The 8,437-nt window shown below is 44.1% G+C and overlaps 1 protein-coding gene across 1 annotated transcript in view; it reads right to left on the reverse strand.

Annotated features, from left to right (window-relative positions):
* elmo1 (engulfment and cell motility 1 (ced-12 homolog, C. elegans)) overlaps window positions 1–5,776 on the reverse strand; it is a 79,064-nt gene extending 73,288 nt beyond the window's left edge. The window contains exon 1 of the mRNA XM_026347623.1: window positions 5,688–5,776. The gene's annotated coding sequence lies outside the window, so the exon portion shown is untranslated. The remainder of the gene's footprint in view (window positions 1–5,687) is intronic.
* Window positions 5,777–8,437: the final 2,661 nt, after the last annotated feature.

An 8,437-nucleotide genomic window follows, 5' to 3' on the forward strand; every position in this document is an offset into this window, starting at 1 on the left:
ATAGTAGGAGTTGTTTAGATGGAAAGCACTCGTGGGACTATGGAGATGAAAGATGGAGAGAAGGCAGAAACAGCAATGCAGGGATGAGAATGACAAAGGGCCTTAGATGGGAGACATGAAGACAGAGTCCGAGAAAGAGAAATCAAAGTATCTGGTTTTCCAAATGGCCTTCTGCGTTTTGAGACCAGGAGGCAGCTAGACGTACAACAACACACCTTCAATCCTAGTCTTGCAGTTCATCCAGCCGGAGTGAACAAGCGCGTCGACGGCCTCGGTGCGTTATGAGAGTCCCTCCACACCTCCTCTCTCTCCTCAGATCTCCTTCAAGGTAGCCTAGTGTAACGAAAAACGCTACTGCGGCACGCTGACAACGCGAGGACCCGCGCCGTGACAGAATGGGTTCAAATCCTTAATCCCAGCCCAGGCATTAAATATGCAATATGTTTAGCTATGTGTTACTGCACCTCTCTCTCAGTCTACTGTAACAGAAGTCACTCGCTGGAGCCAATAGCAAACAAGTGAAGGAAGTACTAAGTACTAAGGGGAAGTACAATCTAAAAAGGCGTTGGTGTTTTTGTACTACAGCTGAAGCACAACGTATCAAAAATTACACACAGAGTTAAATATTTCTCCAGTGTTTTCTGAGCATGTACTGTATTCTACTGTCGCTCCAGTCACAGCAAGAAATAAACAGTTTATACCTAAATCAAAGAACACCAAGAGGCTGTAATAAGTGCTTGAATTGACTCTAGAAAGCGAGAAAGGGAACGCGTAAACAAAGAAAACAGACAAGGAGAGAGCACTGTCAATAAAGCAGTAAGTCAAGGCAAACAAGTTGGTATTTCTTAGAAACAGTGTCATCTTCCTACTCTCTCACATCCAGCAAAAACAACAGGGCTACTTTTATTTCTGCTTTACTTCACTGAACTTCCACTTCAACATATGCACCGTCCTCCCTCATCAAAAGACGGCACTGACAAAATGTGCACACCAGTGACAAACAGATGAGATGACATGGGCCTGTCCCAAGATCAGTCAGGCGTTTACTTGGAAAGTTTTCTACGGGTAGTAAAGAGTGAGGCGCTGAGTATGTCATCAGTAGCCTCACATTATCATTCAGATGGTGAAATCATCTTCTAAACATATTCTAAAAATATTTTTTCTTTATCTTACAAGTTTTTAATGCAAGCTATTTAAAAATTGCAGGTAATTCCCCCTAGCAGACACAGCAACATTTACAGAAAGGACACATTAAGGACTCCAAAAGGTCAGCCAGAGAGGCCTCCAGCAGTTGCTGATTTTACAGGGGAGGGGCAGCCCCAAGGACTTGTCTGGACTTTGTGGGACATTGCTAAAGTACTCTTTACTTCCATCTCTATAACCTCTCAGCCTAATGTTGGTGCGCACTACAAAATAAGCTCACACTTCATTAAATTTCTATATTACATATAGTGTGAAAACTGCAAATAACACTGAGTTCTAAACTGTTTAAAAAAGATCTCATGCACACACAGAATCAAAATTTTAAAAAGGCCTCTTGACTCTGTCCATGGATTGAACATCAAACAGACGGCTCATTACCACATCAGACAAAATCTTCCGTGTACTAATATTCCTACATTTCTGCAGAAACCAAAAAGTCAAGTTCACACTTTGGAGAGAGCAGCAGGAAACTAGGGCACCTCCATCTATTCACACTCATGGGACATAGGAGCTGAAGAACGTCAGGGAAAGTTCACGTTATATAGATAGATGGCTAGGAAAGGGAACATGACAGAAGTCATCTCTAAATGAACAGCAACAGAGAGAACGAGTGATGACCCATAATTTTATACTGCACCTAAAGGTATAAGAGACACGGGAATGTAAACACACACATAGAAACGCACGCAGGCAGAAGCAAAAAGCTATAAAAGGGTTACAGCTGAAGAGAACCTGTGTCTAGCACCTGGGTCATACTGACACATCAGCATGCAGCTACAGTGAAAATGAAGAAGGTGAGAAAAAGAAAAACTGACACAGCAACATGGCACTGAAATTCTGCAACTCTCCGAAGTACTTGTGCACACATTCCATAAATCATACCGTGTGTGATATTAACACTCACGACACACAGGCACAATCCTGCTAAAACAGCTGCATAGAGTAGTAGAGACCTAACACTCACTCACAACGGGGCGATCTTTACAAACTCTAATTGTAAAGTCTCAGACACGATCCGAGCATTTGTCCTGGTGGGTCAATAGGCCCAGAGACTGAGAGGATCACGGCTGAGAGATGCTATATACCACAAACACACAGGCTCCACAGAGCAAAGAGGCTAACCTCTTGCTCAATATTTACAGAGCTCTGCAGCAGTACCACAGCTGGAATGCAGCGGGCAGAGCGAGCGCAGAGGGAACCGTATCACTTTCTGGGTCATCTAGGGCGGCCTCACTCCGCACAGAGTCTAGACTTGGACTGAAAAACATGCCTGTGGATGCTCACCGCTTAAACCGATTCATATCATAAGAATAGACGATTGGATTCTGTGGCCAAGGGACGAAACATTTACAAATATATAAGAAGTAAGAGATCACAGAGGCTGTCATAAAACAATATGCTTTCCCATCAGTTTTCTTCAGTTTTCCCCACACATCAAAGAGCTGCTTAGCTCAGAATTTAGCCTGAGGCAACAATCAGTAAACTAAATAGGAGAAAATGGCAGCAGTACCTATGAGACGTCTTCTCACCCACCTATGTCTGTCTGGCTGTCTGGCACCTTCTCATTGTACCTTCAGTACCTACCTGCTGTTTTAATTAACTTCCTACCATGGGGAGCAATTATGCAAGGCAACATCCATCTCATTTGGAACTGCAAATTAATCTAACCTCAAGCTGCAGAATGGTGCATGCTGCAAGCAAGGCAATGCATTATTTTATATTCTCAGTGGTTTTGTGCATAGAAAGATGTAAAAAGTGACAGAAACATGACAGGAAATTTGGGTCCTGAGGTTTTTGGCGTTTCTTTAATGCAGCAATCCATAGCTTTTAGGAGTAAAAAGGGGGAAATGAGTTCATTAAGATGGACGGATAGCAGTCTGGGTATACATCAAGGCAAAAACAATTTACATAGCTCCATTTCCCTCAGGGAGTAAGAACAGAGAGAGAGAGAGAGAATGTAGATGGGAGGTGTGCAGCAATGTGAGAGTGGGTAAATGAGAAAGTGCATAGATGGGGATTGAGGGAAGGTAAAATGAGGGAGACCGTAAGACAGAATGTGTAAGTGAACAAGCTAATGAGAGAAAGATAACAAGCTGCAGGGAGGAGGTGCAAGCAAGAGGAGAGAGGAACGCGGCGCAAAAGAAATTGGCACGGTTGCACTTCAAGAGGTGGCGAGAGGATGCCAAACAGTAGGCAGTGTCAAACAGATACACACCAGGATCTCGTATGTGATGCAACTCAGTCAGCAAAGGCAGACACGCATCCTCTTCCAAAAAGCACTCCAAACTGCCTCTCCATGTCTGCCTCTTTCCATTAATCTGATTTCCTAGATGATGTTTGAGTACTTAAAACTAAAGACCCAAGAGCTCAAGTCTGATTCAGTTTAGCTGGTTTATGACTTCACCTACGCTCAGTACACCAATTTTTACTATTGTATCAGGTTGCAACATAACATAATAACTGGAAACAATTAAAAATAAACTGTGTCTGAATACTTCCTATTTTACCTTCTCACTCTTCATTCACTCTTCTGTTACAGCAGCTAATTGCTATAACAGATTATAAAAGACACTGTGGGGATTTAGGAAATGTTTATTTAGGCAAGGAAGCTAACAAGAAATGGAGGTTTGCTGTGGCTAATAAAACGTGTTTTTGCACAAGTGTGCATTACTTTTGACGCCGAGATCCCTCAGGCGGCTGTAAAAGTGAGATATTATGTTTCTGGCACGCTTCAGTTCTGAACAGCTACCGGCCAAAGTGGAACACACACTAAACTTAACATGCCGCATTGATGGGGGAAAGCTTATGTTAGTGGTTTATTCTCAAGTATGAGTTGAAAATTGCATTGCGTGACTGCTATGGCTTTGCCAGACCTTTAACCAAACATCATCTCTAACCCACTATCAACCACAGTCACGTGAGAAACAGACAGGGGGAACATTTAGGCCAGAACCTGCTATGTGACCCACAGTCTCTCGGTCAGGTATGTCCCCGTGATAGAAAGTCAGATTTGTGGATTACTAGACAGTATATAAGGAATAAAAACACACATTAACTTCTAACTTTCTACTCCAATAATAGTCTCAGAGCTGCCACCCCCAATCCCACTCTCTATTCTAGCTTTTGAGAACTGGACACATGTCTGTGTCTGAGACATGGCTGCACACGTCCCCCGTGCGTCTCCATCTACACCTTTTGTCTGCGTTTGTTATCAAGGTGACGCAATGACGCTGGCATTTATGTGGTTCTATCACAACAGGGACATGTTTGGCAGCGAACAGGTCATGTAAGACGCTTTCAGGAGCCACCTGGATTGGTGGGTGGCTGAGAGTAAAACGACTGAGGATACACAGACGCCCTTCAGCTGCCTTCAGTCTCTCATTGCAGCAGGAGTAACCCTTATTACCTCACATAGCCGTCATTTTGTACTGCTACAAGTTGGGAAAGGCAGAAATCTAACTTTTAACTACTTATTTATTCATTTTATCCATTGATTTGGGCTTTTCCTGATAGTTTTCACACCCTCTCAATCACAGAATAAAGTGCTGAGCTGTTACAGCCACTGCTGATAACAACACTAACATTTAGCAATATGCCAATTGACTATTCAGATGATTCAATCTCAGAAGCGAAACACCTGGATTTGGTTGAACAGACTCAACCCAAAGACAAATACAACCTGTTCTGAGGAGTTGAGAACTTTTGGGAAAACTTGGTGTTGCAGGTTTGACATGGGGAGGGTCTGTGAAGTATCTGAGCACAGATAGGTGCAGTGGAGCTGCACTGTTACAGCGCATCTTGCTCTCTGTGCTTTTCCATGAGCTTCAGCACCCGTCAGCGGCTGTCTGAGCCTTCCTCTCTCTCCCTAATCACAGGCCCACGGTGAGGCCAGCATGCTGGGCTGGAGTTACACACCGCACACTATTAAAGCAGCTCTTTAATTAGCAGGGGGGGGGGGGGGCGGAGGCATCTCTAAACGCACCAAGCCAGCAGTATGCACTCAAACAAGCCGGGAGGGGGGACAGAGCTCACAGCCTCGGCTTGTGTTCACAGCAGCTGCTGCTGCAAGCACAAGTTGAAGCTTTTAAAAAGCACAACTGGAAGTCGGATCTCGCGTTTCCCACTGCGCCCCGGTGCGTCTGCATGAAAACAAGCTGCGTCGGTTTGATGCATGTTGAATAACAGAGCAGCGCCCAGAGCCGCTAAGGCTACTTCACAAAGTGTATGCACACACATAAACACACATACATACATACATACGGGGACATGTGCAGAAAGGCTGGATGGGAAAGAAACGACAGAGGCAACACGGTGTTTTTCACCCCAGTGGAAGAGACACAGAAACGCCTGCTGAGTCAAAGCGCTGCGAAGCCCCCAAACATCGCCGATCCTCCGACAATTTGCGCAAAGCGCGGAGGCACAGAGTCCGAAATCCTGCACAACAGCAACATCACTGCAGGAAAACAAAGCGTGCTCTCACGTACCTGATGGAGCGACCGCACTTCTGCCACTAAAGCGCCGATGTCCGGAGTTTCTCTCTCTCTGTGTGTGTGTTGAGTGTGTGCTGTGAATGTGTGTGTCACTCATTGGTGTTTTCTCCGTCTCTCTCTCTCTCTCTCTCTCTCTCCTCTGCACAACAGATAGCGATGATGTTTCCACTTCCTCTTTTCTTCTGCCGTCTGCTGGCTGGCTCGGTGATGCCAGACTGGGGATGAATGAGCGCATGGGAGGAGAGCTGCATTCACTGACGCGCTGCTCGACTGCTTTAAAGCTCTGGCTAGTTAATCTGTGAGGTACAAGTAGTTATACTGTACTTTAGTCAGTGGCAATTCACAATTTCCTCCAATCAGAGCCAGGTTTGAGTGATGTCACCGCCCCCCCCCGATTTTTCAGCCTGCATGCACAATGACACATTTTGGTTTATTATGAAAAGAGTGGTGAGGTGTTTTTTCCTCAGCCACAAGCATGTAGTATTTTGTTTTTCCCCCAGAGATCCATACACACATGTTAATATAAAAGTGAGTGTATGAAGGTTTTAGGTCCTATCTGAGTTAACATAATGTACTATATAAATAGATATAGAGTAAACTTGAGTAGCACAAAACCAAATTCACCAAACACATGTAATTCATTATTAACAATTTCCAAAAAGGCTAAAACGTATGGATATGTATAACACAGCTGCGCTCTGAGCTCCCATTGTTGGTAGTTTGGTAGCTGGTTTGCCTTTACCATCTCAGCAAACATAGACTAGTTCGTGTACAGGATGTAAAATAAGTTCCATATGAACAAACAGGCTGTTATTACATCTTTTCTCTTCATCACGAGTCCAAAAAGGCATCAATCTCGCAGGACGGGAAGGCAAACAGGAACAATGCTTTCAATAATTCATGATTATTGAACGCTGTCTACCCTCCGTCCACACACTCACATCCGTTTGGATTGTGCAATTATGACTTGCTAATAATCCATTATTTTATTTTAATATAGCTCAGCAGCAGAGCTAAACAACATAAGGCTATAGTTTCATTAGACGTCAGGACAAATAGAACTGTGAGCCACAGGAGGCCACTGTCCCTTAATGTAGTCAGATTACATATTGTTTGATATTAAACTGTCTGTTTCTGAGCAAAAGCGAGAGGGAACAACGTATCGCAGACAGTCCTGAAGCTCATCCTTGTCTCCACTCAGCAGGAGCAGCAGGAAGAGGATTAATATATGAGCCCTGTCTGTCCTGATAAATCATCTGCAGCGACACATCCACCAGAAATACATCTCTCTCTCTCTCTCTCTCTCTCTCTCTCTGTTTGTTTGTTTTTCTTTCTGTGAAAAAAAGAAATAAAAAAAAAAAAAACAGGATACAAAGCTCTGCCTATTTAAATGACAGTCTGTGTACTTGGCTAAATTGTTAATTTGACTGCACGCACAAGCTGTGAAAGCAAAATAACAGAAAACAGATAATTCTGCTCCATGTGCACACATGACTCATGGAAGAGGTAGGATAAAGCCCTAAGGTCTTCAGTTGGGTCAGGTAGTCAAAGGTGCACGGGCAGAGCTCCGGATCAGCTTGTTCCAGTAAACAAGCTGAAAAACAAACAAGTAAGAGCGACCGTGCTGAATGACTGCAGGAACAGATCTGCTGTGTATACTAAGAGGCTGATGAGACAGGGAACAACAGGTATGCACATGGCGGAAACACGAAGTGGGCTGTCTGAGTCCACAAGGACACGAGCTTCTACACGCCGTGCACGCGTTGTCAAGTTGATGTTTTCTTCATTTGCCCGGGTTTTGTCTATTTGCACCTGTTTTTCTCTCAGCTCTCAGGGACACAGAACTATGTTTAATTCCTCACTTTCATTCCCATCTTTGAGTTTCGGCGACGCTTGCATCTCTGAATTGAGCTACAGACTGGTCAAGACTACATCAGAGTGCTCATAGACGATGTAATCCTTTTATCGGAGACAGCAAAGAGGCAGGAGTGGTTTAAAGTCAGTCCGTACGGTTAAAAGTGCTGCATGATGCATTCGATAAAGTGCAGACTCACAATGCAGTACAGTGTGCCTCTGCATTCAGTAAAATGCAGAGTCACTCACACAGACTTGTTTCTTGCACCGTACAAGGTGATGGTTTCTATTATGTATGCACATCAGCTCAGGTACACACACAACAGACAGCTGCCTGTTTGTATCAGCCACTTACATTTGGAAACATCCGGCTTCACAGCCACTGGCTGAACCTCTACAAGCTGCACATCTGGTTTAAAGATGATATCACATAACCAAAAAGACAGTGGAGTCTTTTTTTTTACTGCATCTTTCTCTTTTGGGAAAGAGTTAAGTGCACTTCTCCGGCCATAAAGATTGAATTATCTTGCTTTCTGCAAATATGTTGAAGCTCTAATACAATCAGCACAATGAGTCTGGCCTGGCACTCAATCTGATCTGTCCCTTGTCCAAGAAGACTGAGTGCTTCAATAAAGACTCTGCTGACCAAATTCCCTCTACGTGGTGCAACCTCCCTCTGAGCTGTTTCTGTGACTGAACCTCATCTTGGAGATTCATTCTGCTGCTCATAGACACAGAGGAACGTCGACGTGGAACAGGTCGTTTTAATGAAGCTGATTTATCTCCAGTGTTCGGTCAAAGCAGGAGTAGAAGGACGGACCGCAACTGCTGCGGAAAGAAGCCGATAAAAGAGCAGAGGGATGGGAGAAGAAAAAAAGAAGATGCTTTTA

The sequence above is a fragment of the Anabas testudineus genome, chromosome 11 (assembly GCF_900324465.2).
Source record: "Anabas testudineus chromosome 11, fAnaTes1.2, whole genome shotgun sequence".
NCBI classification, from domain to species: Eukaryota; Metazoa; Chordata; class Actinopteri; order Anabantiformes; family Anabantidae; genus Anabas; species Anabas testudineus.